Source organism: Tamandua tetradactyla, chromosome 2, assembly GCF_023851605.1.
Source record: "Tamandua tetradactyla isolate mTamTet1 chromosome 2, mTamTet1.pri, whole genome shotgun sequence".
Lineage (NCBI taxonomy): Eukaryota > Metazoa > Chordata > Mammalia > Pilosa > Myrmecophagidae > Tamandua > Tamandua tetradactyla.
In genome coordinates this window covers 131,527,320-131,538,390 of record NC_135328.1, presented here as the reverse complement: position 1 = coordinate 131,538,390, position 11,071 = coordinate 131,527,320, and the positions used below count along the sequence as shown (strand labels likewise).

The 11,071-nt window shown below is 40.7% G+C and overlaps 1 pseudogene; it reads right to left on the bottom strand.

The window, feature by feature from the left end:
- Positions 1 to 10,868, bottom strand: part of LOC143657400 (centromere protein Q-like) — a 27,927-nt pseudogene extending 17,059 nt beyond the window's left edge.
- Positions 10,869 to 11,071: the final 203 nt, after the last annotated feature.

Genomic DNA, 11,071 nt, shown 5'->3' with positions numbered 1-11,071 from the left:
GCCAGTCCAAGCATATCTCACCAACTCTTGGTGATGTGGACATTCTGATATTGTAGACATTTAGTGCGTGGGGATATATCCCTTTTAGCTCTTTTTTTAAATTTTGAAATGTAACACATATTTCAAGCATACTACAACAATTAGTTGTAGAACAGATTTCAGAATTTGGTATGGATTACAACTCCACAATTTTTAACTTTCCTTACAGCTGTCCAAGACACTGAAGACTAAAAGAATTCAATATGATTCAGCACTTATAGTCATTTGTTAAATCCTATTTTCTCTGTTCTAATTCCACCTTCTCCTTTTATCTTTCTCCCAATCTTTGGATTATTCAGGCTATGTCCATTCGACCTTATTCATGTTTGAAAGGGTTATTGATAAGATGGGTTAGGGGAATGGAACTAGTTGATGTTCTTGGACAAGCTGAACCCTGTGAGTTTCAGGACTTATCTGGTCTAGGAACCCATGGAGGCTATAGGTTTCTGGATGTAATTGTAGTGTATGAAACCATTGTAGAATCTCAGATAAAGTCCTAGGTGTTCCTAGGGTTGGCAAGAATGGTTTTGGTTGGGATTTGGCAATCATCATAAGTTAGCAATTTCGGGCTGAAACTTTCCTAAGAGTAGCTTCCAGAGTAGCCTCATCAATTTCTATTGAACTCTCTCAGCCACTGATACTTTCTTTGTTACAATTCTTTCCCCCTTTCATCAGAAAGGCATGTTGAATCCCATGTGCCAGGGCCAGGCTCATGCCTGGGAGTCATGTCCCATGTTACCAGGGAGACTTTCACCTCTGGATGTCATGTACCAGAGTAGACGAGAGGGTAATGTTTCACTTGCAGAGTTGGGCTTAGAGAGAGGCCACATATGAGCAACAAAAAGAGGTCCTCTGGAAGTAATTCTTAGGCATAACTACAGTTAGACTAAGTTTCTCCACTGCAGAAATAAGCTTTACAAAAGCAAGTCTCAAGATCAAGGGCTTGCCTGTTGACTTGGGAGTCCCTAATGTGTGAGATAGATCAGGGTTTCCCTGATGGTAAAGCTTAATAGTTCCGTATTTCTCCTCTCATCCCTCAGGGGACATGCCAATACTTTTAAATTATCTGCTACATACTCTGGGATGTATTAAGCTATACAGAACTACAAGCCCTCATTCCCATTATGGGCTCCCTGTTTGGGTTGTATAAATGATCTATCCACGTTGTTAGATTACGTGCAACAGAGAATTTAGGTTCTGGACAAAATAAAACTTCTCTTCCTTTAGTCTCATAGAGTAGATGAAGCTCTAAAATACAGACAATGTTCTCCTTCCCCTGTATTCTGATTTACCTTAGTCCCGACCCGACTGGCTTCCTTCTTATCTCTAATTGAAGCCTCGTCTCTTTTTCGATTTCTCTAACAGTTGTTGTACGTGGCAATGCTGACCTTCAGAACTGCAGAACTCCTACTCTGAGCCTTAGGTGTCACACAGGTTCCCAAAGCTCAAAATACCAGGGTGTGCATATACAGCACAGCCTCTTAAAATCTAGAAGCATCAATACTGCTCTGATTAAATGTGACTGGTATATGTGCCTACAATCTAAGTCCCAATTTTCTGTAAGTTTTTCTAAATGAGCCCTACTAAATTTGCTCTTTTGTTTTGGCTTATTTGCATCACATTATGTCCCACAGGTTCATTTACAAAGTTGCATGCCTCACAACTTCTTTCCTTTCTGTAACAGTATGATATTTGATCAGATATATACACCACAGTGCACCATTCTAATTCTCAGTCAGCGTGGCTTTTCAGTCCACTCCAACTGTTGGGCATCATGTATAATGTCCAAAGTACATTCCTTGTCTCAGATTATCCTCACTTAGTGGTGTAATCATCAACACTCCCAATTTTAGACTATTTTCATTGTTCCCAAGAGAAAAATAACCAATAAAATACCCTCACTGTATTAGTTAGGGTCCTCTAGAGAAAAAAAACCAACAGGAAATATTTGTAAATATAAAATTTATAAAAGTGTCTCATGTACTGTGGGAATGTAGAGTGCAAAATCCATAGGACAGACTGTGAAGCTGATGATTTCAATGGAGGGTCTGGATGAACTCCACAGGAGAAGCTCACTGGCCGAAGTAGGAAGAGAGCCTGTCTCTTCTGAATCCTCCTTAAAGGCTTCCAGTGATTAGATTAAGCATCACTCATTGCAGAAGCACTCCCCTTGGCTAATTACAATAGAATCAGCTGTGGATGCAGCCAACATGATCATGATTTAATTCTATGAAATGTCCTCATAGCAACAGACAGGCCAGCGCTTGCCCAACTAGACAAACAGGTACCATCACCTGCCCAAGTTGTCACATGAACCTGACCATGACACTCACCAAACAGAAAATCCAAACCACCCCTTAATTCTTGTCCCTCTTCAATTCCATTACTTAACACTGGTATTGCTTGGTGCTGATGATGTCTTCCTGTTAAACATAGCCCATAGCATGCAATAGTAGCTTTTCCCCATACCCCAATATTATAACCTCTTTGTACAAGATATATACCTTTGCAGTAGTTCATGGAAGAAGTTATTTATATTTGTAGTGTTAATTGGTGGGATACATGGGTCTATACAACCTGTGCTGGTTTGAAAGGATTTATGTATGAAAAAACATGTTTTAATCCTAATCAGTCTTGTGGCAGCAACCATTTTTTCTAATCCCTATTCAGTACTGTAAGCTGGAAACTTGATTAGGTTATCTCCACGAGAAGTGACTCAATCAATTGTGGGTATTGAATTTGATTAGATGGAAACATGTCTCCACCCATTCTATATGGGTTCTTGGTTATTTTTCTGGAATCCTTAAAAGAGGACACATTTCAGAGAGAGCCCCTTTTGAAATGAGGAGAGAGCCACAGAACCATGACAAAAGGACAAGAGAACACAGAGTCTATCCAGCCAGCAACTTGGAGATGAAGAAGGAAAACGCCTCCTGGGGAGTTTCATGAAGCAAGAGGTGTGGAGAGAAAGCCAGCAGATGCTGCTGTGTTCACCATGTGCCCTTCCAGCTGAGAGAGAAACACTGAACATCATCAACCTTCTTGAACCCAGATATTTTTCCCTGGGTGCCTTATATTGTACATTTCTATAGATTTGTTTTAATTTGGACAATTTCACAGCTTAGAACTGTAAACTAGCAACTTATTAAATTCCCCTTTTTAGAAGCCATTCCATTTCTGGTATATTGCATTCTGGCAGCTAGAAACTGGAACACAACTCCTTTCAATTACGTTTACCTTAAATATGGTAATATTATTATAGACCCATTACCAAACTGCCTTCTCTTCCATCCATTCCCTTACATTTAAGTGCAACTTCATTAGCTAACCATTCACCATCTGTAGCTTCCCCTATATTCTGTACTATAAGCCTCTGAATTTACCTTACCATGGTCCAAAAAGTGAAATTATATTGTATCTGTATCTATCCTTTTGTGTCTGGCTTATTTCACTCAGCAATTATGTCCTCAAGGCTCATCCACCCTGTGATGTGCTTCAGAACATCATTTCTTCTTCCTGTTGCATAATATTCCATCATATGCATAAACCACATTTTATTTATCCACTCACCTATTGATGGGCATCTTTTGGTGTTTGTGAATAATGTGGCTATGAACATCCGTGTGCAAATGTTTATTTGTGTCACTGCTTTCAGCTCTTCTGAGTATATACCAAGTAGTGCTATTACGGGGTCATATGGCAACTCGATATTTAATTTTCTGAGGAATCACCAGACTGACTTCCATAACAGCTGTACCATTATAGATTCCTACCAGCAGTGCATAAGTGTCCCAATTCTCTGCATCCTCTCCAACATTTGTGGTTTCCTGTTTGTTTAATAGCAGTCATTCTTATATGTGTGAGGTGGTATCTCATTGTAGTCTTGATCTGCATTTCCCTTATAGCTAATGAAAATGACTTCTCTTCGTATGCTTTTTTAGCCATCTGTATTTGCTCTTTGGAAAAATGCCTATTTGTATCTTTAACCCATTTTATAATTGGGTTGTTTCTTCTTTTGTTTTTGAGTTGTATGATTTCTTCATGTATACAGGATATCAAACCTTTATCCGTGTGATTTCCAAATATTTTCTCCCACTGAGTTGCCTGCCTCTTCACCATTTTGAAAAATGTTGTGGCGCAGAAGCATTTGGTTCCCATTTGTCAATTTTTCTTTGTTTCTTGTGCTTTGCGTGTAACATTAGCAAGCTCCTTCTATTACTGGGTCTTGGAGATGTTTCCCTATACTTTCTTCTAGGAGTTTTATGGTACTGATTCTTAGTTATGTCTTTGATGCACTTTGAATTAATTTTATATAAGGTGTAAGGTAAAGTTCTTCTTTCATTCTTTTGTCTATTGACATCCAGTTGTCCCATGTCCATTTATTGAAAAGACTATTTCATCCTGGTTCAATGGATTTGGGGACCTTGTCAAAGATCAGTTGGCCATAGATTTGGTGACCCATTTCTGTGCTCTCAATTTGATTTCATTGGTCATATCTATCTTTGTTCCAGTACCATGCTGTTTTGATCACCGTGCCTTTATACTAAGCCTTAAAATCAGGAAGTGTTAATCCTCCACTTCATTCTTTTTTTTAGATTTTTAGCTATTCAGGGTCTCATCCCCTTCCAGATGAATTTGGTAACAAGTTATCCAAGTCTTCAACAGAGATGCTGGAATTTTGGTTGGTATTGCTTGAATCTGTAGATCAACTTCAGTAGATTTGGCATCTTAACTACATTTAACCTTCCTATCCCTGAGAAGGAAATGTCTTTCCACCTACTTAGATTCTTTGATTTCCTTTAGCAATGTTATGTAGTTTTTTGTGTACAACTCCTTTACACCCTAGTTAAGCTCATTCCAAGATACTTAATTTTTTCATTGCCTTTTTGAATAAAAAATTTTTCCTTAGTTGACACCTCAGTTAGGTCATTGACATTAGTAATTTTTGCACATTAATCTTATATTCCACCAACTTGCTGAACTTGTTTACTAGCTCAAGTAACTATGTTGTAGATTTCTCAGGATTTCCCGAGTTTAGTATCATGTCATCTGCAAATAATGAAAGTTTTATTTATTACTTTCCAATTTGGATGCCATTCATCTCTTTTTCCTGCCTGATTGCTCTGGCTAGAACTTCTGTGATAGATAGCATCCTTGTCTCATTCCCAATCATTGGGGGTACAGTTTTCAGTCCCTCACCATTGAGTACAATGCTGGCTATGGGTTTTTCATATATGCCCTTTATGTATTAAGGGAGTTACCTTTGATTTCTACTTTTTAAAGTGTTTTATCAGAAAATGATGTTTAATTTTGTAGAATGCTTTTTTCAACATCAATCAAGATGATCATGTGATTTTTCTCTTTCGAATTGTTAATCATTTATTGATTTTCTTGTGTTGAACATCCTTGCATTCCTGGTATTAACCCAACTTGGTTGTGGTGTATAAATCTTTTAATGTATTTTTGGATAAGATTTGCTAGTATTTTGTTGAGAATTGTTGCATCAATGTTCATTTTGGAAATTGTCTTGTAGTTTTCCTTTCTTATAGCATCTTTATCGGGTTTTGGCATTGAAGTGATGTCAGCTTCATAAAATGAGTTAGAAAGTGTTCCAGTTTCCTCAATTTTTTGGAAAAGCTTGAGCAGGACTGGTGTTAGTTTTTTTTGGAATGTTTGGTAAACTTCCTCTGTGGAGCCAACTGGCCCTGAGTTGTTTTTGTTTGTTTGTTTGTTTGTTTTGTAGGAAGATTTTTTTATGACTGATTGAATCTCTTTATATCTGATTGGTTTGTCGAGATCTTCTGTTTCCTCTTGAGGAAGTATAGCTTGTTCGTGTGTTTCCAAGAATTTGTATATTTCATCTAAGAAGTCTAGTTTGTTGGCATGTAGTTGTTCACAGCATCTTCTTATGATCTTTAAAAAATTTCTTCAGCGTCATTGGTAATGATGACCCTTTCATTTCTGGTCTTGTTTATTTGAATCCTCACTCCCTTTAAAAAAAAAAGGCCTTGTTAATGGTCCATCAATTTTATTGATTTTCTCAAAGAACCAACATTGAGTGCATTGATTCTTTCTAATGTTTTTGTTTTCCTATTCATTTAACTCTGTTTTAATCTTTGTTGTTTCTCTCTTCTATTTGCTTTGGGTTAGTTTGATGTTCTTTCTCAGGTTCCCAGGTGATCAGTTAAGTCCTCAATTTTTGTTCTTATTATTTTTTCATAGAGGCATTCAGGGCAATAAATTTCCCTCTCAGCACAGCCTTTGCTACATCCTATAAGTTCTGTTGTGTTGTATTCTTGTTTCATTCATCTTCAGATAGGTGCCGATATCTCTAGCAATTTCTTATTTGACCCACAGGTTATTTAAGAGTGTGTTCTTAATCTCCATATATTTGTGAAAGTTCTCATTTTTTGATGGTTATTGATATCCAGCTTCATTCCATTGTGATCAGAGAAAGTGCTTTGAATAATTTCATGTTTTTAAATTCATAAAGATCCATTTTGTGCCCTAGCATATGATCTATCCAGGAGAATGTTCCATGAGCACTAGAGAAGAATGCATATCCTGTTGTTTTGGGGTGTAGCAATTTTATATGTCTGCTAGATCTATTTCATTTCTCAGGTTGCTAAGTTCTCTATTTCCTTGTGGATCCTCTGTCTGGTTGTTCTATCTGTAGTGGAGAGTGGCATATTGAAGTGTCCTACTATTATTGCTGAAAAATCTATCACTCCCTTCAGTTTTGCCAATATTTGCTCAGGTACTTTGGAGCTCCTTGATTGGGAGCATAAATATTTGTAGTTGTTATTTCTTCTTGGTAAATTGTCCCTGGTTCAATGGATTATATATATATAGTGGATTATATATATATATAGTGGATTATATATATATAATGGATTATATATATATATATAGTTAATATATAGTGTCTTTCTTTGTGCTTTATGATACATTTACATTAAATTCCATTTTGTCTGATATTAGTATAGCTACTCCTACTTTCTTTTCATTACAGGTTGCATGGACCATCTTTTTCTATCCTTGCACTTTCAATCTATTTGTATCCTTGGGTCTAAGATGAGCCTTTTGTAATCAGCATATATCTAGATCATATTTCTTAATCAATTCTGCCAATCTGTATCTTTTAATTGGTGAGTTTAGTCTGTTAACATTCAAAGATATTACTATGAAGACATTTCTTGATTTTGCCATCTTATCTTTGGATTTACTTGTCAGTTCTATATATTCTTTTTCTCTTTCTCTTTTTATCCTTTAAGTTACTGTATTAGTTAGGGTTTTCTAGAGAAACAGAATCAACAGGGAACACTTGCAAATATAAATTTATGAAAGTGTCTCACGTGACCGTAGGAACGCAGAGTCCAAAATCCACAGGGCAGGCTGCGAAGCCGATGACTCCAATGGATGGCCTGGACGAACTCCACAGGAGAGGCTCACCAGCCAAAGCAGGAATGGAACCTGTCTCCTCTGAGTCCTCCTTAAAAGGCTTCCCATGATTGGATTTAGCATCACTAATTGCAGAAGACACTCCTCTTTGGCTGATTACAAATGGAATCAGCTGTGGATGTAGCTGACGTGATCATGACCTAATCCTATGAAATGTCCTCATTGCAACAGACAGGCCAGCGCTTGCCCAATCAGATGAACAGGTACCACAACTTGGCCAAGTTGACACCTGTCCCTAACCATGACAGTTCAGCCCTTGTCAACTTGGCACATATATATATATATATATATATATATATATATATATATATATCACCTTAGACCATACTTAATTTCCAAATGAAAACAAATAAGCACACATTTTTCTTTTACCTGACAATACTCAACTGTCCTGCATATAACTGGAAACACATTAAATCTCTCCAGAATAGCGTGCAAATCCTTGGGCAACATTCATTCTTAAACTTGATATCTTACAACTTAAATAGTATAACACAAACAAAACAGCATTACAGTCCTCGTTTCTGTAACTGATCACGTGGTCGAAGTTCATATTTATCACTACCTTCTTCCACTACCCATTCCATGTTCCCTTTCCCCTCAGCAAGCACTTCAGCTGGCCGTGGTTCTTTGCCTGGTGGGGTGACCCAAACCTTCATTCCTGAAGTCTCAGAGCCATTAGTGGTCCTGCCTGGATTGTGTTGTTGCAGTTTTCCATTGATTTTAATCACAGGGCATGGTAGTACTAATAGACGCCCCAGGGGATCTCCTATATTCCAAGAAAACTCTTCTTTACCTCCATTATGTAGTTGCAGTCCTACTTCCTTCTGATAGTCAGGGTCAATTACCCCAGACAATAATGTAATCCCCTTCTTGGTGTGTTGCTCCAGAGGCATAAGTAGCCCAAAGTGGCCAGGTGGCAATCTTAACTTCCAGTTCAGTGGTATCACTGTTGTTTCTCCTGGAGAAAGCACACCCCGTTTTGGAACTAAAACCTGTAGACCAGCAGAACTCAGGGTAGCAGGGACAGGAAGCAAAAATTTTCCTAGTGGATCACTAGGAGTAATAGTGAGTGGCACCACACCCATTTCCACCCCTTGGTTCCTGGACCCATGGATCCTGGCTATGGGAGAAACAGCACCATACAGTGGACGCTGATTCAGAGCATACACAGCTTCCTGGAGAACATTAACCAGCCTTTCAAGTTTTTGCCACCTAGTTGGCACCGTAATTGAGTTTTCAAAAGGCCATTCCACCGTTCTATCAATCCAGCAGCTTCTGGATGATGGGGAACATGGTAAGACCAGAGAATTCCATGAGCATGTGCCCATTCCCGCACTTCATTTGCTGTGAAGTGTGTTCCTTGATCCGAAGCAATGCTATGTGGAATACCATGACGATGGATAAGGCATTCTGTAAGCCCACGGATAGTAGTTTTGGCAGAAGCATTGCGTGCAGGGAAAGCAAACCCATATCCAGAGTATGTGTCTATTGCAGTTAGAACAAATTGCTGCCCCTTCCAAGATGGGAGTGGTGCAATGTAATCAACCTGCCACCATGTAGCTCGCTGGTCACCTTGGGAAATGGTGCCTCTCAGGGGCTGAGTGTGGGTCTTGCTGCTGGCAGATTGGGCAGTCAGCAGTGAATACAGCCAAGTCAGTCTTGGTGAGTGGAAGTCCATGTTGCTGAGCCCATGCATAACCTCCAGCCCTACCACCATGACCACTTTGTTCATGAGCCAATTGGGCAATAACAGGAGTTGCTGGGGAAAGAGGCTGGCTGGTATCCACAAAATGGGTTATCTTATCCACTTGATTATTAAAATCTTCCTCTGCTGAAGTCACCCTCTGGTATGCATTCACATGGGACACAAATATGTTCCTGTTTTTATCCAACTTAGAAAGGCCTATCCACAAAATTCTTCCCCAGACCTCCTTGTCATCAGTTTTCCAATTATGGTCTTTCCAAGTCCCTGACCATCCAGCCAAACCATTAGCAACAGCCCATGAGTCAGTATACAAACGCACCTCTGGCCAGTTTTCCTTCCAAGCAAAATGAACAGGTACCACAACTTGGCCAAGTTGACACCTGTCCCTAACCATGACAGTTACCCTTACTGGTACTTTTCAATTCCATGCCCTACTCCAGACCTCCCTCTCTTGACTTTTAAGTTTCAACTAACAGAACTCCCTTTATTATTTCTTGTAGGGCTGGTCTCTTGTTGACAGATTCTCTTAGCATTTGTTTGTCTGTAAAAATTTTAATCTCTCCCTCAGTTTTGAAGGACAATTTGGCTGAGTAAAGAATTCTTGGCTAGAAGCCTTTCTCTTTCAGTTTCTTAAATATATCATACCAGTGCCTTCTTGCCCCTGTAGTGTCAGGTGAGCAGTCTGAGCTCAGTCTTATGTGGTTTCCCTTGTGTGTAGTAGACTGTTTTTCTCTTGCCACTTTCGGGCTCTTCTGCTTTGCTTCAGCATTTGACAGACTGATTAGTATATGTCTTGGGGTATTCTATTTGGTTTGATGGGTCTCTGATTTGCATATTTTCTTCTTTTATAAAGCTTGGGAAGAGGAAACAGTACAGACAGTAGGACACAGGCAGAGAAAGGAGAGGACCAGTAGATGGGGCAGAGACGAATCTCTGGAGGACCAGCGAGTTGACGCTGAGCCATGTAAGTGTCATAGGAGGCACAGCCTGGCCACACCTTAGTTTTGGACTTCTAACCTCAAGAACCATGAAACAATAAATCTTCCAACCAGCATGTGCTCATGGTCACAGCAGCCTTGGCAGGCTAGGACAGGTGGGAACCCAGGGAGTGGAGAAAGTGAGCCAGCAGACAGCAAGGTGCCAACAAGGGGCTTTTTAGCAGCAGCTGGCCAGGTGGGCCCAGGGTTACTGGTGACCAGTAAGAGCAGGAGAGCAGGTCTCCAGGGTGCCCAGGAGAGACCCAAGCTGGAGCAGGTACAGCTGGCCCCACCTTCCTTGTTGGACCCCTTAAACACCTCACCTGTCCTCTCCCACGAAGGAGAGACCCAGGCTCCTGAGCGTGCCTGTGCTATAACCTGGACCCCCCTGCACACTGCAGGGAGGAACTCAGGGTGGGCATCCGTCACATCTGCTACAAGGAAAAGCCTCAGATGCCTTGGGAGCGAGATCCACTGTTGAGAAGGGGCAGGTAGAGCCCAGCGACTCCAGCAAAGAAGTCTGAACAAGCTGAAGCCATCAGGTCATGCGCTTAGGGGCCAACAACTTACCTTCCCCGAACTGCCAGGTGCAGACACCGGAAGCCACGAGCCGGGACCAAGAAGCGGAGCAGGAGGTCAGGTGCCCGGCCCCACGTCGAGGAGGTCCAGCTCAAGCCCCGCATCTGGCCGAGCTACTGCGCCCCCTTCCATCCCCTCGCTGGGTCCAGCCTGCTTAGACAGCCCCCAGGGGCCCCGTAAATCCGATCTGGGTAAGCTCTCCAGGTTGTGTCCTACCCCTTTGGCCGCAGACTATGCCTGCACACAGCGCAGGCCCCAGCCCAAACCGCACCCACCACGCAGAACCTGGGTGCCATGGGCCGTGGGA